Below are 23,920 nucleotides of genomic sequence, written 5' to 3'. Positions count from 1 at the left end.
GTGAAGCCTAGACATCTCATACAGACTGTCACAAGTGAAATGGGGCCAGGCACTCTTGAGAGAGCACCTAGTCCCACTGGATGCTATTATGGCTAGAACCTGAATGTGCTGATGTGGAAGATGGGCAAGTGTCCCTGGCCAGTGATGATGCAGTGGAAACCTGGATTGTTCTTTGTACGTGCACAGGAAGAGCAGGCTATAGAGGCAGGAACACATGTGGACAGGTGCTTACTTACGTGTCTGGCTAAAGTATGTTTCTTTTTGTCCTGCCCTGACCAGGAAATAGCTAACTGTTCACTATCCTTAGCCTTAAATTCACACTAAAATTAAAGTTCCCCTACAGACTTTTCTGAGTGAACAAATCCCCAAATTCCATTTTCTGGAATCTTTACTCCCGATTTCATTTTCTGTCACTGTTTTTATTCTTCTCCAAACTACTTCAATTTTTAAAAATTTTTAATGTATTTTTATTTTTTAACATCTTTATTGGAGTATAATTGCTTTACAATTGTGTGTTAGTTTATGCTTTATAACAAAGTGAATCAGCTATACACATACACAAACTACTTCAGTTAATGATGTCTTTCAAGCACTATATAGGGCTGTAATCGATTCTGAGAAGGGCTCTGTGTTTTAGAAGATGAACTCATTTTTACGGAAGCAAAAATTGAGAAAGGTGAGTGAGAAAAGTAACTCTGGAGGAAGGAGCAAAAGTGTAAAGTATGACTACAATTTATGTGTTGGGTTTCTAGGCCTTGAATGGAATTTCACCATGTTACCTTTTCTCTCAATAAATTTTAAAATATACTGAAATACTTCCACCTAACATTGATGCCATATGTTTCCCTTACCATGCTTTATTAAAGGTCCTAAACAGGATGCTGGCTGAGAGATTCTTATTTTTTCTTGTATAGGCTTCCTTAGCACTTCTCTTCATTTCTTAGGAAAATTAGTGCTTCCTGCATTGTTTTATTATTAGTATCCATTTCTGTTCCCTGGTTTGTAAGCTTATTGAGAATAGGTGACATGTCATCTACCACTGTTTCACTTACAATACCTATCACCATGTCATGTACCAGTAGGTACTAAATATTTTTGAGTGACTAAAATAAGTGCCAAAATATATTGCACATTATTCTACAAGTAAATTAATACATTTTGTTAGTTAATAAACACAACAACTGATGATTTATTATGAAGTGAGAAATACTGAATTATCAGTAAATTCTCAGGAGCGTTACTGTCCAGGTGTAATTCTGCATTAATTGCTAACAATCAGAACATGTGATAAAGCAGTAGTTGCTATTTGATGAATATGATTTATTTTGGTTAGAGATCTATCTCCAAAATATAATTTCTATTTATTTTCATCACATAAAAGTATAGCTGGTCTCTGATATGTGAAAAAATATATACAATAATTTACATCTTGAGGTCACTTCTCATTACTTTTTTAAAATGAGGTTTTTAGAAGACTCATGGATAAAGATTTTATTCAGAAAAGGATACTAATAAATCCTTTAGATTCTTGCCATTTCAGTGTGGTTTGGGCACCAACAGCAATCAACATGACCTGGAATTTGCTAAAAAGGTAGATCAGACCTCACCCCAGACTACCAGATCAGAATGTGCATTTTAACAAGATTCCTGGGTGATTCAAAAGCACATTAAAGTTTGAGAGGCGCTACCTTAGGTCTTTATTTTTGTCATTGGAATTAGAAATGTCATATTTATAGAACTGAAAGAATCAAATCTTGTTGTGTCTGAATTTGATTGGCCCTATAACCTCAATCAGCTTAGCTGATGCAGGTGAGCGGCTTAGTAAGGTTTTGAATATTAATGCTTCCATATGATCAGAATCATGGAAACATATTGGTCACCTATATTTTGAAATGGGATAAAGCAGTCAGTTAAAAGGTAGCATTTATAGGGTGCTTGCTGTATGCAGAAATTTTAGTGAGGGTCTCCAGGTCATCACAAATGAATATGTTTCTTGGAAGACATGCTTCCAAGTACCTACAGCTGAATATAGGATACATAGGTCCAAAATCATTATCATACAAGCGAGGCCAGAATATACTTTTCCCAGGCAAAATGCATGGTCCTGTCTGGGACTGTGGTCAACCACATGACCAATGTGCTGTGTGATTAACAATTACTCAGAAGTAAAGTGAGGATATCAACTATTTTGGAATTAGTGTGGCAGAGTACAGAAAAGAGTCAGGAATCCGAGGAACAGAAAATCATATAAGTTTGCACATATCCTGGTGTAGTAGATTGTATTATTGGCCCCAGTGCTTTAGTCCTCTCTGTATCTGTGCCCTTTGCCATGTAATTTTCAGGGCCTCACACTGTGGGTAGCATGTACTTCCCTGCCTCCTGACTTTGGTTCAGCTATGAGACTTGCTCTAGTCAGTGACATGAGATAGAAATGACAATGTGCCAGTTCTGACCCTTGGCATCAGAAGAACTTAGTGAATTATGATGAGCACAAGTGCATGAACTGAGGCTGGGGAAATGAGCAGAGGTCAGAGCAATAGTAATAGAATTGGATTTTACTTTTAGTGATCATGGGTTTTTAAGGATTCCCATTCTGCTAGTAGCATAGCTGCCTGAATGCATGTTATTGTCTATATTAGATTTTTAGCTCCTTGAAGATGGGAATCTATATTATCTATCGTTGAATACTTCCATGGAAGCCCATGGTGGGTATTTGGTAAATATGCCAAGAGGTAACTGAAATGGTTACATGTGTTAATATGCTACCAAGAACACAAATATGGACAAGCATTTACAAAAAAAGAAAATCCAATCAAAGGGGGAAAACCCTACAAAATTACAAAAGACTGTTTTATCCTGCCCATATCTTTTGTACTTTCTGATCCTTGAAGATGGGAATCTAAATTATCCAACAATGAATATCCTCCATACTTAGCGCAAGGTTGATATTTGGTAAATATGTCAGATAGTAACCAAAATGGGTACATGTAATTTATAAGTCAATGTTTTTTAAAATTGCTGATTATTACATCCTATAAAAGAAACTGAATCATTAAAAGTATAGGTGCTCATTTACCATGTTAGAAAACACATTTCCATGACTTACCTTGAAAAAAACACACTTCTACATAGATGCATTAACAAATAGTAATTTCACTTGTTACATGAACATTCCAATATGAAGCATTTGAAAATACTTTAAATGTTTAAGATAACTTAAAAAAAACCTGGATATTATATGCTTCTTTTTTTATCTTCTATAAGCAACACAGGAAATATTTGCTGTTAAGTAATTAGACATTATAACCTCACATGGCACCATCCTAGCAACCTTTTAAAATTGCAGTGGCAGTAAGCCAGGGTAATGGAAATTAGTCATGGTTAGAAAAGCTTAAGCCAAAAAGGTGAGACACTTCGGAGACAACACCAGGAATCCCTCTACTGGTCATTGTTTTGGTAGAAGGTTATGGCTGACTCCCACCTTTTGTCAGAAGCAGTTGAGGGCTACTTTGAACAGTCATCTTCCTACATGTTAAAGAGTCTGAGGTTTCAGGAAAAATCCTATGTTCCTTTTCTCCCTCTGTTCAGGACCCTACTGCGTTCAGGTTAATCCATGATCTCTACACTCTAAGGCTCAGCGCTCAGTGGGAGATAGGTGGAAAGTGGGCAGAACTGATGACTCCCACCACTGAGTGGATATTTGTTTTCCTTGAACTTCCTGGTGGATCTAGGGGCAGGTGGATCTAGGCTGGCAATTTTACCTACTGTGTCCTTTCTTTTCAGCTATATAAATTCTTAGTTATTTATTTATGCATCCAATATTTACTGGATGTTTATTTACCCTTGAAATTCCTTTGTGAGCCTCTTCTCTACCAGGGAGGCTTCAATGACCACTCTAGATCTCAATGATCCATTCCTCCCCACAGCTGTTCCAGCCTTTATTTCCTATATTACTTCTTTGACACTTAAAGAGGCATTGCCTTCAAATGCCTTCTGTTTTAAGTTAATATTAAAACCTTGCAATAGATCTACTTTTATTAACTATATATTATCTCCCCAATTAAAATGTTGCTGAGGGACAGAGACAGTTTCTCATCTGTCTTTGTGTGCCCACAGCACTTAGTACAAAATAGCCATCAAAGCATTTTTGTTGATCAACTGCATAAATGAATGAATGAGTGGCTTTGTGAGGATCATTCATTAATTCTTTCATTAAATTATATAGTGCTTGTTCTTGTGAAGCTCATATTATAATTGGGAAAAGTACACATCCTTGTATTTCTATCACTTGGAAATATTTCATCTAATTCTAACAGTTTTTTTAATAATTTGTGAGAAACATACATTAGCTTACTTTTTTTCTAATGGAGTTAGTAATATTCATTTGATGTTTACAGTTTATAGAAGATGGTAATCTACAGCCAACACTTGATTAACTGATGTATAGAGTTTCTAGATTTTTCATTTGCACCTTCAACTGTGTGGGAGGATAAAAATGAGTAGTTAATTTCAATTTCTGTTGTAAAGAATTGTTGTTGTACAATACACTACTTAATAATGAAGTGATCACTGAAGAAATCAAAGAGGAAATAAAAAAATACCTAGAAACAAATGACAGTGGAGACACAATGACCCAAAACATATGGGATGCAGCAAAAGCAGTTCTAAGAGGGAAGTTTATAGCAATACAATCCTACCTTAAGAAACAGGAAACTTCTCAAATAAACAACCTAACCTTGCACCTAAAGCAATTAGAGAAAGAAGAACAAAAAAACCCCAAAGTTAGCAGAAGGAAAGAAATCATAAAGATCAGATCAGAAATAAATGAAAAAGAAATGAAGGAAATGATAGCAAAGATCAATTAAAACTAAAAGCTCGTTCTTTGAGAAGATAAACAAAATTGATAAACCATTATCCAGACTCATCAAGAAAAAAAGGGAGAAGACTCAAATCAATAGAATTAGAATGAAAAAGGAGAAGTAACTACTGACACTGCAGAAATACAAAGGATCATGAGAAATTACTAAAAGCAACTCTATGCCAATAAAATGGACAACCTGGAAGAAATGAACAAATTCTTAGAAACACACAACCTGCCGAGACTGAACCAGGAAGAAATAGAAAATATGAACAGACCAAACACAAGCACTGAAATTGAAACTGTGATTAAAAATCCTCCAACAAACAAAAGCCCAGGACCAGATGGCTTCACAGGCGAATTCTATCAAACATTTAGAGAAGAGATAACACCTATCCTTCTCAAACTCTTCCACAATATAGCAGAGGAAGGAACACTCCCAAACTCATACTACGAAGCCACCATCACCCTGACACCAAAACCAGACAAAGATGTCACAAAGAAAAAAACTACAGGCCAATATCACTGATGAACATAGATGCAAAAATCCTCAACAAAATACTAGCAAACGAACCCAGCAGCACATTAAAAGGATCATACACTGTGATCAAGTGGAGTCTATTCCAGGAATGCAAGGATTCTTCAATATATGCAAATCAATCAACGTGATACGCCATATTAACAAATTGAAGGAGAAAAACCATATGATCATCTCAATAGATGCAGAGAAAGCTTTTGACAAAAGCTTTTTGATAAAAAACCTGCAGAAAGTAGGCATTTATGATAAAAACCTTGCAGAAAGTAGGCATAGAGGGAACTTTCCTCAACATAATAAAGGCCATATATGACAAACCCACAGCCAACATCGTCCTCAATGGTGAAAAACTGAAACCATTTCCACTAAGATCAGGAACAATACAAGGTTGCCCACTCTCACCACTCTTATTCAACATAGTTTTGGAAGTTTTAGCCACAGCAATCAGAGAAGAAAAAGAAATAAAAGGAATCCAAACTGGAAAAGAAGAAGTAAAGCTGTCACTGTTTGCAGATGACATGATACTATACATAGAGAATCCTCAAGATGCTACCAGAAAACTACTAGAGCTAATCAATGAATCTGGTAAAGTAGCAGGATACAAAATTAATGCACAGAAATCTGGTGCATTCCTATACAATAATGATGAAAAATCTGAAAGTGAAATTAAGAAAACACTCCCATTTACCATTGCAACAAAACAATAAAATATCTGGGGATAAACCTACCTAAGGAGAGAAAATACCTGTATGCAGAAAATTATTAGACACTGATGAAATAAATTAAAGATGATACAAATAGATGGAGAGCTATACCATGTTCTTGGATTGGATGAATCAACATTGTGAAAATGACTCTACTACCCAAAGCAATCTACAAATTCAATGCAATCCCTAGCAAAATACCACTGGCATTTTTCAAAGAACTAGAATAAAAAATTTTCACAATTTGTATGGATACACAAAAGACCCTGAATAGCCAAAGCAATCTTGAGAACGAAAAATGGAGCTGGAGGAATCAGACTCCATGACTTCAGACTATACTACAAAGATACAGTAATCAAGAAAATATGGTACTGGCACAAAAACAGAAATATAGATCAATGGAATAGGATAGAAAGCCCAGAGATAAACCCGCGCACATATGGTCACCTTATCTTTGATAAAGGAGGCAAGACTATACAGTGGAGAAAAGACAGCCTCTTGAATAAGTGGTGCTGGGAAAACTGGACAAGTACATGTAAAAGTATGAAATCAGAACACTCCCTAACACCATACACAAAAATAAACTCAAAATGGATTAAAGACCTAAATATAAGGCCAGACACTATCAAACTCTTAGAGGAAAACAAACGCAGAACACTCTATGACATAAATCACAGCAAGATCTTTTTTGACCCACCTCCTAGAGAAATGGAAATAAAAACAAAAATAAACAAATGGGACATAATGAAACTTAAAAGCTTTTGCACAGCAAAGGAAACCATAAACAAGACCAAAAATACAAACCTCAGAATGGGAGAAAATATTTGCAAATGAACCAACTGACAAAGGATTAATCTCCAAAATTTACAAGCAGCACATGCAGCTCAATAACAAAATAACAAACAACCCAATCCAAAAATGGGCAGAAGACCTAAATAGACAATTCTCCAAAGAAGATATACAGATTGCCAAGAAACACGTGAAGGAATGTTCAACATCATTAATCATTAGAGAAATGGAAATCAAAACTACAATGAGATATCATCTCACACCGGTCAGAATGGCCATCATCAAAAAATCGAGAAACAATAAATGCTGGAGAGGGTGTGGAGAAAAGGGAACACTCTTGCACTGTTGGTGGGAATGTAAATTGATACAACTGCTATGGAGAACAGTATGGAGGTTCCTTAAAAACTAGAAATAGAACTACCATATGACCCAGCAATCCCACTACTGGGCATATACCCTGAGCAAACCATAATTCAAAAAGAGTCATGTACCAATATGTTCATTGCAGCTCTATTTACAATAGCCAGGACATGGAAGCAACCTAAGTGTCCATCAACAGATGAATGGATAAAGAAGATGTGGCACATATATACAGTGGAATATTACTCAGTCATAAAAAGAAACAAAATTGAGTTATTTGTAGTGAGGTGGATGGACCTAGAGTCTGTCATACAGAGTGAAGTAAGTCAGAAAGAGAGAAACAAATACCATATGCTAACACATATATATGGAATCTAAGAAAAAAAAATGGTCATGAAGTACCTTGGGGTAAGACGGGAATAAAGACACAGACCTACTAGAGCATGGACTTGAGGATATGGGGAAGGGGAAGGGTAAGCTGCGCCAAAGTAAGAGAGTGGCATGGACATATATACACTACCAAACGTAAAATAGATAGCTAGTGGGAAGCAGCTGCATAGCACAGGGAGATCAGCTAGATGGTTTGTGACCACCTAGAGGGGTGGGATAGGGAGGGTGGGAGGGAGGGAGTTGCAAGAGGGAAGAGATATGGGAACATATGTATATATATAACTGATTCACTTTGTTATAAAGCAGAAACTAACACCATTGTAAAGCTATTATACTCCAATAAAGATGTTTAAAAATAGTGAATTGTTGTTGTAATATTGATAGATGAGAAGCCTAGCCCTATTGACTTATGGGACTCTTGAACATCACCTGTGAACTTCATTTATGTATTTGATTCTTGAATCAATAATTATCAGTAACTTGAGAATTGTGTACTATATTTACAGAATCTCTCCAGCAGGTGTGGAATACCATCTTACTCTTTCTCTCGTATCATTACTAAGTTTAATTATAAGAACCCCGGCTCCAAAAATCTAAAGTTTTGAACTTTTTACATGTTTTCAGGATATGGAGATTGCTGTAATCAGAGAATGTGAGGACAAATTTCCTATCGTTTCCAGCCTTATTTTTCAAACTTTCTGCTATACAATTTATTTAATAGTTGCAACTACTCAACTTTGCCACCAGAACACAAATGCATTCATAGACAATATGAAAATCAATGGGCATGCCTATGTTCCACTTAAACGTTATTTCCTATCACTGAAACTTTAAGTTATGTATTTTTCAAGTGTCGTGGGACTTTTGATTTTTAAAAAACATTTAAAAATCTAAAAACCACTTTTGGCTCAAGGGTCATATAAAAACTGGGCATGGGTAGCCTGGCTGCCTGTTTATTCCTTTACAGGTTGTCTGTGGCTGCTTTTGTGCTGCTACTGCAGCAGAATTGAGTACTTGTAAGAGAGACCATAAGAACCACAAGCGAAAACTATTCACGATCTGGGCCTCCAAAGAAAGTTTGCCAATTCCTCATTTAGACAGTCATATATTTCCATCAAAAAGCAGTGAGCATTCAAATGATATGCTGTACATATACAACAAATAAAGTACAATATAAAACACAGTTTTTGCCCAAAAGGCAGCAAACATCCTAGCACCATAATATTTATGCACTCAAATAATATGTTTTGAGCAGCTACTACGTGCTGAACACTATTCTAAGCATCAGAGATACTACAACCCAGGTAGGTAAACGGGCGGAATCTCTGCCTTCATGGAGTTTACATTTTTGGATGAGAACCACATAACACATAAACATGTACACATACAATGCATAAATGTAATGTATAGTCAAAAGTGATTTCCGCAAACACTTCTGGCTTCTGAGAAAAATTGGAAATGATAGAAGCAGTACCAGCAATCCCCTTTTAGGGTTATCCAGGCTTGATGCTACCAGTCTGCCCATTTAAACTCTAATTGGGGTTAATGACTTATCATGAAGACAAGCTTAAACCTTGTCTTCTCAGAAACTACAATAAATCAAGGAGAAAATACAAACTTAAGTTTAAGACACAGCCTTCAGGCAACTTTTTTTTAACTGGCTTAAGCTATCAAAACTGTCTTAAAGCGAAGATTGTAGATTATGGGATGATATAATTAGAGAAATTTGGAATTCTCTATGGAACCCTAGAAACAAAAATCTCTAAATATTGTTGCACCTGAAGTTAGTTGAGGATTTATGTCCTTAGAGGAGGAGGTTGATGTGCTATAAAAAACTGAATTAGAAATGATGACTGGACATAAGGTAAGTGATCTGCTTGGAGTCTGACACACTGACTCCTGAGTGTTCTGACTCTAGAAAAGTTCTCAAAGCAGGAAACTTCAATCTAAACTGAGGAGATCTGAGAGGAATTCAATTTATGATCCTGGGAAAAGAAGACCTAGGAAATTTATATGGCTTTAAATAAAAATAGAAAACCCCAATATGCTTATTCTTATGTTTCAGCAAGTAGTTGACTTCTTGATGGGAACCCGTGTGAGAGAAGTCCAGTGGGCAAGTCCAACGTTGCAGTCATGGTTATGTGACCTACTGGACATTCCCAAGGACGTTTAGCAAAAGGTCTATCTGATGTGATTCTGTGGTGCAAAATCTGACACTGAATTTCCTAGCTTTCTGTTATAAGAATTGAAAAGGAATTAAAAAAAAAAAGGAAAAGAGACTATATCGTATCTTTATTTTCAAATTGTCCATCATATGTTTACATTACTTATTAGATTACCCTTTGTAAGGAATTATCAAAATAGCACTAAAATAAACACTACTATTGTTTTAAAATAGTTAAGACAACTCAGAATATAAAGTTTGAATCATGTTACTATAAAGAGTTATAAATATAGAAGACTTCATGTGTCCTTTAGCTCATCTATGACCACATTAGAAGATATTTTTCTCTTTACTAGAAGCCATGCTGAATCATTTGAGATGAACTCATTGGAAATCATTTTACAGAAAACTGTGAGGAAGAGGAAGTAGGAGGCGCTTCAAGTCAGTTGTGTATCAAATAGATTTCTATTTAGTTTGTTCTGAGACAGCCGTCTCTGGAAAACGGAGCTGGGGAGGTTTTGTGTTGTTTTAGAAGGAAAAAGCTACATTTTCTTAAATGTCATCAGATAGTGAACTGTTTCACAAAATCAGGAGGCAAGCCTCTACAAGGTGCTCATTATTTTGCAAAAGTAAAATGAATTATTTTTGACAAAATTGACTTTTAAGAATTGCACACAATATTATTGAGAAGGGGAAGTAATTCAAAACTGACATTTTTTACATGGATTATGCCGCTATGACCAACTTAAGTGACTACAAATTGAGTTGGCATACTTAGATTTTAATTAAAGATGACAATATTAGGCTGTTGTATGTTCATAATAGAATCTAGTTACTCGTATTCCTTTATGCTCTTAATGTAAACTTATAATTGAAATAGATCAGAAATGTGCATAAATTGTAACTGTATAGCATGATAAGTTTTCACAAAGGAAATATAGCCATACAACAGCATCCAGATCGAGAAGCACTCCCGAAGCCACCCTTTTCCCCTTCTAGTAACTAAGCAAATTCCTAAGAGTAATCACTATGTTGACTTCTAATTGTGGCAATGTTTTAACTTTAAATAAATGGAATCAAACAATATATACTCTTTTGTGTCTGACATTTTCATTCAATATTATGTTTGTAACATTCATTCATGATGTTGTGTGTAGTTGTAGTTCATTCATTCTCATTGCTGTATAAGATTCCATCGTATAAATATATCACAACTTGTTTATCTGTTCTGCTGATGGACATTTGTGTTGTTTCTAGATTTGGGCTATTATGAATAACACAACTCTGCACATTCTTGTATATAACTTTTGGTGAACATATGTCTTCATTTCTGTACGTATCCCTAGAAGTGGAATTGCTAGGTCATAGGGTAGGAATATGTTCAGCTTGGTTGATATTGTCTAACAGTTTTCCCAAATGGCTGTGCCAATTTAAATTCTCAACCAAGTGTCTGAAAATGCAGTTTGATCCTAACCAACCATTGTACTTTTTTGTCTTTTTCATTTTTGCCATTTTGTTGGGTCTGGAGAGGTTTCAAATTGTGATTTTAATATGCATTTGGCTGATGACTAATGCCATGGAGTGTCTTTTCATACATTTATTGACTATTTGGATATGCTCTTTTGTGCCTATTCACATTTTTTTACCCATTCGCATGGTCTGCCTTAATCTTATTGTTTATAGGAATTTTTGATATATTCAAGATACAAGTTCTTTCTTGGATATGTGTATTACAAATACATTCTACGAAACTGTAGTTTGCCTTTTTACTTTTTCTGATTGTCTTGTGTCATATTATTGAATAGAGACATTGTCACTTTTTAACATTATCATAAGTTATTATTTTTCTTTTACTCTCTCACTACAGTAAAACACACTGTGTGTCTGAGTTTTATGAAGCCCCAAATAGGAAGATCTATTTAATCAACATCCTCAAACTTGGTCCATATTCCAAAATTCCATTTAGGAATTTTGTCCCAAAGGTATGGTTTAGAAAATCAGGCTATATAATATGTGTTTACCTTTTTAATCATCAAATTCATTTTGTCCTAGTGTTTTACTTTGAAATTAATTCATACTAAAGTTCATATTTAAAATAGGATCTTTTTCTATTTTAAATATAAAGAAATGCTCAAAAGACTTGCAGATCATTGAAAATAAAAATTATGACATTTTATTGGCTTTCTGACTACGGATGTCTCATACTCAGTATTTCTATGCCAAAAGTTCTTCATCTACTATATGTGATGTGACTCTTTGGAGCCTGTTATATTTTGCATTTTCCTCCTGACTAATATCCCTGCAGTGCCTGCTCCACCTCTATGTAATCTACCCTCTTCCCTGTTACCAGAAATATCTTTATAAATGAACATTGACATAAAACACTTCTCGGGTCAAAACATTGGGATAAAATTCAAGCCCCTTGGTCCAGCACATGAGATTGTAAATAATATGGTTGCCTCTTCTCCAGTCACCTGACTTTATTTGCAGTTCCTTGAAGAGTCAGGAGGTAGCACCCTTCTGCATTTAGAATGACTTTATCCCCATTTTTTCTGCCTGCCAGACTGACTCCTTTAAATCTCAGTTCCTATACATCTGAAAAGCCTTCCCTGACCTTCCTAAGCACAGTGAATTCCACTATCTGTGCTCCTCAAATGTTCTCACGTAACCCATATTTATCTCCCTGTTTATACATTTTTCTCTCTAAGAAACTATGACACTTCAGGCAGAGACAAATGTCTTATTCATTTTTGTGTTCACAATGCCTAGAATGGGCCTAACAAAGTGTCCTGTATACGTTTATTGAGCAAGTAAATGAATTTACCATTCTTTCCTGTAAGTTTTTTTTTCCTTTCCAAAATACTTCAAGAATACCAATAAAATTTTATCACAGAAATTGCATCTTCTACAATAAGGAATAATTAAAAGTTAAGAATAAAGGTATATATTTACTATGGGGACTGGAAGAAGAAACTCCTGAATAAACTTGCATTTCTTGATACTTTCACAAGGCTGAACAATAACCCTATGGTAAAGAACAAAATGACCCAAGAGGAGAACAGTATAAACAACTTTTTCCTTTTGTCCACTTAGCCAAGAGAAACCTTGTTTATGGGTTGTCAAAAGGTTATTTAGAAATTTTAGTATCTGGTGCCTTTGGTCAGTGTTGAAAGACAAGTGCTGGAAGGATAAAAGTGAGGCTTAACAGAGCTTAGAAGAAAGAGATGGCTTGCAGTGCCTGCTGAGAAAAAAAAAAAAAAAGCCATTATTCCTTGTGCCCTGTCAGATAAGGGAAGTTCTTGGTAAGAAGTGGTTGAGAGAGATTAGAGAAGATGATGTAATATTCCAGAAGCAGAAAACTCTGAAAGCAGGTGGTAGGGCAAAGTCTCCCAATGGATGCAGGGCAGGCTTACAACAAATACAGTCTGACAAAAACACAAAGAAGGTTATGGTGCTCCCCAACTTAGATGTTATTTATACAATTGGCTCCAACTGTACCATAGTAAACATTCTGTTACATCATGAAGAGCTTTCTGGAACCTTTTTTTTTTGAGAATTTTTTTTTTGAATTTAATTTAATTTTTTTACACAGCAGGTTCTTATTAGTTATCTATTTTATACAGATTAGTGTATATATGTCAATCTCAATCTCCCAGTTCATCCCACCACCACCGCCCCCGCTTTGCCCCCTTGGAATCTTTGATTAGAGTGACAACTGCACAATACAAGGGCGTAGGATAAAAATCTCTTCTCATTTTTTTCTCCGTTCAAGAGGCTTATAATATGGTTTGATGGTATGTCTTTGTCAAATGTATTTGAGTTGTGAAAGATTAATGTAAGATTGTCACAGAGATAGTCTGAAAGTATAATGCTCTCCTACTTAGTCTGTGTACGATTCACATGCAGGTGTCATGTTATAATCCATACACCCAGGCGATATAGCTGTTAGATACTTCATACAGTCAGCGGCTCTTCTCAACTCTACAAACTCTAACCTGACACAGCGGAATTCATATTCACTATTGCAGTATCAAGGCTGGGAGAGGTATGAGAAAGAGTTAATGCAAAAATTCAGTTGTCCACGTGGACATTTTATTGTTCCACAATATAAGCTAACCTGATTAGGAATTGCTAACGTCAATTAGTTTGACACTATTTACATTGACTAAAACTATATTCAGTGGTACTACATTTAAAGTTTTAAACAAGCATTATTATGGAAAAATAAAACAAAACTGCATTCAAGGCTGTTATTTGGATAGAAAGGTCACCTTACTGATGTTCAAATCTGAGCATCAAAACCACATCTGAATCTCTTTAACTTGGAAAAATACGTTTTTTTTTTGTTTTTAATAACATCTTTATTGGAGTATAATTGCTTTACAATGTTGTGTTAGTTTCTGCTGTATAACAAAGTGAATCAGCTATACGTATACATATATCCCCATATCCCCTCCCTCTTGTGTCTCCCTCCCACCCTCCCTATCCCACCCCTCTAGGGGGTCACAAAGCACCGAGCTGATCTCCCTGTGCTATGCGGCTGCTTCCCACTAGCTATCTATTTTACGTTTGGTAGTGTATATAATGTCAATGCTACTCTCTCACTTCGTCCCAGCTTACCCTTCCCCCTCCCCGTGTCCTCAAGTCCATTCTCTACATCTGCGTCTTTATTCCTGTCCTGCCCCTAGGTTCTTCAGAACAATTTTTGTTTTTATTTTAGATTCCATATATATGTGTTAGCATATGGAATTTGTTTTTCTCTGACTTACTTCACTCTGTATGACAGACTCTGGTTCCATCCACCTCACTACAAATAACTGAGTTTCATTTCCTTTTATGGCTGAGTAATATTCCATTGTATATATGTGCCACATCTTCTTTATCCATTCATCTGTTGATGGACACTTAGGTTGCTTCCATGTTCTGGCTATTGTAAATAGTGCTGCAGTGAACATTGTGGTGCATGACTCTTTTTGAATTATGGTTTTCTCAGGGTATATGCCCAGTAGTGGGATTGCTGGGTCGTATGGTATTTCTAAAAAATACATGTTTTAAAAGAAAGCGTGTGGCTTCTTCACAGTCTTTGATGTGTTTTAAATCTTTAACCTGGTCTAACCTCCAGTGTATTGGACTTCAGAAAAAAGTTCACTTCTTATCTTCTTTTCACCAGACCAGGAATTCACCTTTCATTTCTTAGTCAATTACATCAGTTGGGCACTTAGAAGATGCCCCTTCAACCCCAAGTACTTCAGAGCTCCCTCAGGTAGGTTAGATCTGCTTCTTCAAGATAGGACCTTTCATAACAGAAGTTCTTAAATTGTTCTAGGACTGTTTTAACAAAAGTCTGAGTTTGTTTTCTTTAGCCAAGTCTACAGGGGAAAAAATGATCCCTGGAGAGAACCAGTGGAACCAAGAGGTGCCCAGTATGTACCACAGATTTCACAGTAGGTGGTACCACTACTCATTCTATAGCCTGACTACTTACTGATCTTGAGGCCAATACTATGCATATAGAATAGCCAGAGTTCTGTTGTTGTCCTTGAGGAGACTGTGTGAAAACTATGCTAATAGGTTTATAAAAGCAAGTATTTAAAGTTCCTTTGAAAAGGGATATTTTAAATCTGATTATGCCCATTAAAAATATTCAACAATCTTATTCTATATTCTAGCACATAATCTTGAAAAAAAAATGAGTCCCAAGTGTGATTTTATTTTTGAACATGTAATCTTCACTAGACTGTGAATTCTTTCAGGGCAGGGTCCATATCTTACATACCTTTACACCCACATCCTATCCCCCAGCATCAGTAGGGGCTCAAAATTATCAGCTGAATTGGATGAACAAATTGCATTCAAACATCATAAGGGAGTCTTCCATGATACCCTGAAAATAGTTGTAATTTTACTATGGGAAAAAATACTAGTTCTGATACCTGACAAATTGTGCCAATTTATAGACCAACCCAATACACACACACACATTCACATAGACTCACGATTAGCATGAACCTTTTTTTTTTTATTTTGTCCTTTTAAGTACCTGTTTGGATGGCTAATACACCGTTAGATTTTCCTAGTGCAGAGATGCAAAGATAATCCTTAATGATGTCACTACACATGAAATTCTACAAAATATCTTTTTTTTTTTTTTTTTTACTTTAACAAGCTTTTTGGTTAAAGTAGCCATCTACATTGCTACAAGGTTTGAAAATAATTTGTCTTCTATAACTAAACTGTTGAAGTTTCTCATTTAATGGTCCAGATACAGCAGGGGTTTCCACAGGGGCAAGATCAAAAAATTGTCCCTAGACATACTCAGAGTAGGAGAAAATACTTCGTGAAGACATGATTCATTGGGGAAAACATGGACTTGAGTAGGCACTAAATCCATGCCCCTGTCTCAAAGTTAAATAGGGTTCATACTGTCCTTTCAGTAGTGATTCTGAAGCCCATTTTGACTGACACGCCCCCATGCCTTTTTCCTGGCCATCAGATCACAATAACACTGCCTGCCATTTATCAAATTATGAAGTTTCAGAGAAATGAAGGTAGTTATCAATGAGAAAAATTGGCATCCAATCATTTAAAACAACTAAGAAAAGTGCATAAAAGGTAATTTCAGGGAATATACAACAGATAATAGTGCTAGTTCCAACAGTGTCACTTGTACTAACAACCTTTATAAAAATACCTATAGTAGATTTATTTCACTAGCATAAAGTCTTTTGACTTCCAAGAAGATGAAATAATACGTAGGTCATGAATACATAAGTTTTATTTCTATAACCAAAAGTATTTTACCACTTCAAGAAGTATTTATGAGACAAATTACTGGAATAGTACAGAATTAAATTTGGTTTTATATGGCATCTATCATACCCCAAGTATCTCAATAGCTTTTTGAAAGTACAGAAATGCAGTGACAATTGGAAGCTGAAGAAGCTGGTATACATTTAAGGGCAGATGATACAGGCTTGGATTCAGAGAGGTGCTTTATGGATTCAGAGAACAGGATATTCTCCTACTCATCGTTTACAAGTTCTGTGTCATCTTTATGTTTTACCTGAGCTGCAATCAAGGACATGCAGTGGGGCTTTAGTGCAATAGCTCCCTTAATCATACAGTAAACTGTCCCTGGGTTGTGGGGACAGGGTTGCATGCAATATTAGATAGCTTTGGTTATAAGATTTGAATTCCTCAAATCTCTGGCCCTGTAACGATTAAGTCATGATAGTTGGCATAGAATATTCAGTGTAAAATGCCATTCAATATCCAGGATATAAATAAACTTACATTTAATTTCATGGGAAGACGGTAGTGACTAGACCAAGTTTTTATGTCAGGATGGTCAAGAAATGGAAAAATTGGAGACAAATTGGCTTTTCATGTGGTGGAATTACAACTTATACCAGGCTGGAGAAAGATCTGAAATAACACCAGCACCTTTTTCAATATTACATGGGGAAAAGTAATATAAACAAGTGCTATTGCCCCTCCTGATATTTTATGCGGCAGAACTGTTTGTAACTGGAAAGTATTGTTCACGTCAGAGAGAAATTCCCAGGGAAATGAAGAGCTAATTAGTATCAGCATGAAATCTGGAATTGTTCTGAGCAGATTGTTCACTGATGGGGGGGCATTACTAAATGGAAAAAGCCCTACACTCAGCAGTGCAAAGGTTAGAAATCAGAATTGTACACAAAAGAAATAACCTCTGCCCTTTCCCTTTACTCTAAAATAAGCCCCAATTATGCTGCAAATGTTAGTTTCACATTTACCCACAAAAACTGGTGGCTGACTGCCCCACTATTTTACTTTTTTTCCTTCTCTTCAGCCTTAATTCATGAGCTTGCTTTCTTATTTTTGAACTTAAATCTTATTCCATAGACTTGATTTCTCCATTTCTCAAGGACATTTATAGTCTTAATTTATTCTTGACCACTCTTAAGCAACTCTTCCTCCATCAGTATCAAATGACAGTTTAAATTACACATAATTTTCACTAACTTTAAGCGTTCCTGTGCATTTTTGTGTTTAAGAAATTCTTACTAAAGAGGATTTCCTGCTTTCCTTTTCTTTAGAGCTTATGATGCTACGGCTATTGTCAGTAATTCTGGATCGAACTTTTTTTTTTTCTTCTATTTGATTCAACTTCTTGTCCCATTATTTTATGGGAAGTCTTTGACATCTATAATGTCTTCCACATTGATAATTTCAAGGCATTATTTCTACTCTCTGACATTTTCTCATCTTCTGACATTCAATCACATCCCTTCTTTGAAACACTTTTTTTTTTTTTTTTTTGCGGTACGCGGGCCTCTCACTGTTGTGGCCTCTCCCGTTGTGGAGCACAGGCTCCGGACGCGCAGGCTCAGCGGCCATGGCTCACGGGCCCAGCCGCTCCGCGGCATGTGGGATCTTCCCGGACCGGGGCACAAATCCGTGTCCCCTGCATCGGCAGGCGGACTCTCAACCACTGCGCCACCAGGGAAGCTCTGAAACACTTTTTAATTTTTTTTTTTTTTTTTGACATGGGTCCTTTACCATTTACCCAAATATCCAGCTTTCCCTGTGAAGTTTCTTTTATTTACCTTCCACTCCTACAATGTGGATCCTAAAACTCTGAGTTGGGTAGAAATTACTCAAGAGGAGCATAGGAAGAAAAGAGCATTAACATTTGTGACCAGAAGACCTAGCTTCAGGTTTTGGCTCTGCCACTTACAGTGTAAGCTTGGATAAATCACTCCTCTCTATTGTCTTGTCTAGAAAATGAAGGTATTCATACCATCTGCCCTTCCTATACCACAGAGTGAAGTGGAGGATCAAATGTGGTAACAAATGCAAAGAGGCTTTGTAAATTACTGCAGTGGACACTGGATGTGTCATCTTGCTCAGTATCCTTTCTTAGGACACCGTCCCTTCCCTTTTGAAACTTGTGGTTTGGGTGGGGATGGCTCTAGCCTCCTTCAGCCCTACCCTGGGGGGAGGCATGCTTCCAGGTTTGGCCAATCAGATCCATGTCAATTGCTTTAGGGATAGGCACAGCTGCAAGTGAGGCAGTAAGACTGTCTGCCAGAAACTTAAATATCAAATAATAGTTGGGAGTCATTTTTTGAGTGAACCCAATGATGGCATTCTGAAGAAGCTATCCATTATTTTCTATGATGTAGATTCCAAGAACTGATTTCCATCCTATTGCAAAGACACGTTTTTCAATATTTCCTACAAGTCTAAGAGGAACCCAGTATTCAACCCAAAGAATCAGCAGTGCTGAGGTTGAGAAACCTTGCCCTAGAGCCTAGTATATAGTGCTTGATACATAATACATTCATTCTTTCACTCCTCTCTCAGTATTAATTGAACAACTGAATGACTGAATCAATGAATGTAGGTGATCAAATAGAAATATAATGTCATTGACAGCTTTTTCAAGTTCATGCAGTTAGCTTTTAGCAAAGATGGTACGTGAGTTAAGATCTTCTATCAGGCTGGTGCTTTTATTTACACTTTTGTGGTTACCTTTTCACATCTCTAAATTACAGTTCTTAACTTATAATTCATCACTGTCAAATCATAAATTTATTTTCTTATCTTCTTTCCATTTTCTGTGACTCATAAGACCAAAGACATCAAACTCCAGGTTACAGTATATGTATGCTTCTCTGACAGATAATGAAGTATTTTGTGTTGCTCCACGGAAATTCCAGTTGGTTCAGAATTTCAAAATACAGATCTTCCTCGGCTTACAATGGGATTATGTCCTGGTAAACCCATCATAATCTGAAAACATTGTAAATTGAAAATGCATCCAATACACCTAACCTACAGAGAACATCATAGCTTAGCCTAACCTATTTTAAACATGCTCAGAACACTTACATTAGTCTACAGTTGGGCAGAATCATCTAACACAAAGCCTATTTTGTAATGAAATGTTGAATATCTCATGTAGTTTGTTGAATACAGTACCAAAAGTGAAAAACAGAATGGTTGTATAGCTACGGAATGGTTGTAAGTGTATTGGTGGTTTACCTTTGTGATTGTGTGGGTGACTGGGAGCTGTGGCTTTTGGTGCTGCTGCCCAACATCATGAGAGTGTGTGTACCCAGGAAAAACTCATAATTCAAAATTTGAAGTATGGTTTCTACTGAGTGTGTATCCCTTTTGCACCATTGTAAAGTAAAAAAAAATAATAATTAAGTCCAACCATTGTATAAATCGAGAATTGAATGTATGAAAAAAGTTCCCTTAGTTATAACAACGACTTTTTCAACAAAGACATGTACCTTTATAATTCTCAGAAGATGGGATTAAAAAATAATCATGTAGGGCTTCCCTGGTGGCACAGTGGTTGAGAGTCTGCCTGCCGATGCAGGGGACACGGGTTCGTGCCCCGGTACAGGAAGATCCCACATGCCGCGGAGCGGCTGGGCCCGTGAGCCATGGCCACCGAGCCTGTGCGTCCGGAGCCTGTGCCCCACAACGGGAGAGGCCACAACAGTGAGAGGCCCGCGTACCGCAAAAAAAAAAAAAAAAAAAAAAAAAAAATCATGTAAAGCAATCTCATGAAAATTCAAAACTGGAGTCAAATTAGAAGACTTCTAAGATCTCGTTAAGGTTTAGAAATATAGTTAAATACTTGCTCAAGTACACATAGAAAGATATATCTTGAGCGATTCTAAGAAAAGCACTGAAAAATCTGAGCCCAAAAGGGAATCATGGCTAGGTTTCAGTAAGGGTAATTTTAGTAGAGTGGAGGCTCTGACTGCCGGGTCCCTCTTTGTTCAAAGTGCAAGTAGAGAGCGTGTTGTCCAGTGTAATGAGGCACACACAGATCTGCTCAGATGATGAGGGCCTTGACTATTTTGGAAGGTGGTAAATGTGTCTTAATCATTTATTCTTCCCCACAATGGCTGGCTCATGGCAAGTCTTCCTCACATATTTGTAGGATAGTTCCTAGGCCACTACTGCACAGAACTGTGGAAAGTTGAAAGGAATGAGACTTATCTATACAGAGGTAAAAATGGTGGTGACATGATCACTGGTGCTGCTTCTAGTTGTGTGTCATATAAGAAATCTGTGGGATTTTGAGAGTTTCCTTTGCCTCTGAAACTCTTCTGTTCTGGGAAGCTCCTCTTATCTAGGTAAACCCGGATGGCTGGTCACTCTATCTTGCTTCCCCAATTGGTTTCTATTGGAAGCATTAATACCTTCCTCTGGTTTCTAAGAGTTCTTGCACCTTTTACTTCCTTCTCTCTCTCTTCATTTAGTCACTAGGTCCTGGGATTCTTCATTCACAAGGCCTCACATCTACCTTTTCCCCTCCTTCCACTCTCTTGATCCAATTCCTCCTCACTACCTGGATGCCAAAACAATATTTGTAATGTACCACTCCATCACATCACTCCTTTGCTTAAGGGCTTTCAGTGATGCTTCACTGCCCAAAAGATAAAGCTAAGAACCAAAGAACAGGAGCAGCCTCAGACTTCGATTTCCAATATTTGGTCTCAGTTTTTTTGTGACGTGAACTTTGCCACAGAAATAGGTCCACTCATGACACTCAAATCCACTTTTAATATTTTCAGTTATTCATCACATGTTTATAGTCGTATAAGCTCCAGGAACTAGGGAAAAGAGGAAACAAGAGAGACAGGAACTCTGCCCTTACATAGATTGTTGTCTAGCAGGTTTTTCTTATTGCAGACTTAGTGAGGGAATTCGCATTTTATACATGCATACTTGGACCTGACTTTATATATATTGTTTCCTTTAGTTCTCATAACAACTATGTGAAATAGGACCTCTTATTATTTTTCCTATTTAACAAGAAAGGTAACTAAGGCTTAAAGAAGCTACATCACTACTGAAAAATCACACATCACACACATACATATGTGTTTTATCTTAGATCTCTGCCTGCACGCTCATGTCTTTTTCCGTGTACCAAATCACTACTCTGAGGAGCTCATTTATTCAATCCTAAATGACATGAGACTCTTGGCAAATCCAATTGGTCCATTAAGGTGCAGCTTAAGATGTGGCTGCTCTATAATGTCTTCCCTTAAAGTCAAATGGTCTCTAAACTCCCATAAAGTCTCTGTACCAGTCCTTTGTCATTAGATTAACATTGTCTTGTTTTAACCTCTTGTGTATTTGTGTCTCCCAAACCCAGACAGGTTATGGGCTCTTGAAGACTGGGATTGAGTTGTTTATTTTACAGTGGCCTCTATATGTCCACCATAGTAGTGCTCATATGTCATAGCAGGTTCTTATTAAATATATATTTTTGATTGTCAAATTGCTTTGCTCTGTTCCATATAATTTCACTGAGATTGTCACTTTGCTGCCCAATTTTAATATGGTTTTAACCATACCAGTAAGCCGTAAGTATCTTGGAAGTTGGGACTATATTAACTTGTGTGAGCCCAGCTCCTATCACAGGGCCTGGCACACCTGACACAGAATACACATTCCTTAAATGGATGAATGACTGAATTAGGGGCTCTGACTTCCTCATGGTAACACGGGATACATCTTCTAGGTCCTTCTCCAAATTAATCAAATATGACTTTGACATGGACTTATATTGGATCCAGGACTTCATCAATTTTACCTAAATGACTTTAACTTTTTCTTTAAAGGCTCTCATGCCTCAGTACCTCCCAGTTTCCATCAGTCTCATATGTCTCTGACAAAATTATCTCCCCTCTGCCTCTTTGATCATGTCATCCCATTTCTCAAAGCTCTCACCTGACACACAAAACCAAACCAAGTTACATACTGCAAGTTTCAAGTTCTTTATCCGTCCTGGCTATTTTTTTTCTTGTCTTGTTTATCTCTTTTCATTGCTTTAAGCATCTTCTTTCTTTAAGTAAAACTTAAATTTGCCCCCTTCCATCTTTTAGTTGATATTTTGATACTATTCCAACTTGGGGATACATTTTCTTCGAATTACAGCCATTCTTAACTTTAAAAGATCAGCTCTGAGATTTTCTCTTCCATAAAGTCTTTTCTGACCCTCCTCTAAGAAAAAAGAAAAAAAAGTCCCTCTTTAGATAACAAGTTAATTTCTCAAATTGTTCACTGAGATTAGAATGATCACATGCCTCAGTTTTCTTTTTTACTCTAATATAAAGATGCACGATGAAATTTTATAGCTCAAATTATGTCACTTTCCCACTCCATATCCTTCAAAACCTTTCTGCTGCCCATCAGATTGGGCTGGCATTTAAAGCCCCTGATGGGCTAGTCCTAATTTACTCTATATCGTACCTGCCGTGCCACTATCCTGGCAAAGCTTTCTTACCTCTGTTTCTTTGCTCTTAATAAATCCTTCTCCCAGGAATTCTCCCCTTGCCCCATGTCTGCACGTCCGAATCCTGCCAATCCGACAACCTACAGGCTAAATGCCAACGCTTCAATGGGGCTTGCCCTAACTACCTCCAGCTAGAACCCCTACCTGAGCACTCAGACTGATTCCTTTGCACAGTTTATCACATTCTGCATTATATATGAATTACTTATGCATGTGTCTTTCCCTACATGCTCCCACGCCTAGTATTTCCATACTGTTCTCTTCATGTAGTAAGTTCCTCATCCTTTGGATATTTTAATCATCACTTGCTCAGAATCCTAAGAATAATCTGAACAGGACAAATATCAGTATTACTGTCATCATAGCACTGTGTACTTGTTCATGGCACTTGTCACAGTTACAGTTTACTTTCATTTGTATGATTACTTCATTAACGTCTGTTTCTCCCTCTAGACCATAAAAGCAAGTCACCAGGTCTCTTTTGCCCCGTCAATGTATATATTTCGAACTAAGCACAGTATTTTGATTGTAGCAGTTATTTAATTAACATTAGGTGAATAAATGAATGAGTGATACATCTTTTATTTCAGGCTGAGGATGATGTTTCCTAGAAAGAATAATATATTAAAGTGATTTGTCAATTGAGCAATACCAACAATATTTCTGAGTTGGGCAGTGTCATTGAATGGACCAAGCACAAGCTCTGGAGCTAGACTGCTTCAGTTCTTTTAAATACTATTTGTGTGACCGTGGGCTGCAAGGCCTAGGCTAAGGTAAGCCCAGGGTTAGGGCACAGAATTTATGT

This window comes from Delphinapterus leucas, chromosome 1 (genome assembly GCF_059928025.1).
Source record: "Delphinapterus leucas isolate spDelLeu-1000000601 "Yukka" chromosome 1, BTC_Dleu_Yukka2, whole genome shotgun sequence".
Taxonomy (NCBI): domain Eukaryota; kingdom Metazoa; phylum Chordata; class Mammalia; order Artiodactyla; family Monodontidae; genus Delphinapterus; species Delphinapterus leucas.
This window is presented reverse-complemented; position numbering follows the sequence as displayed.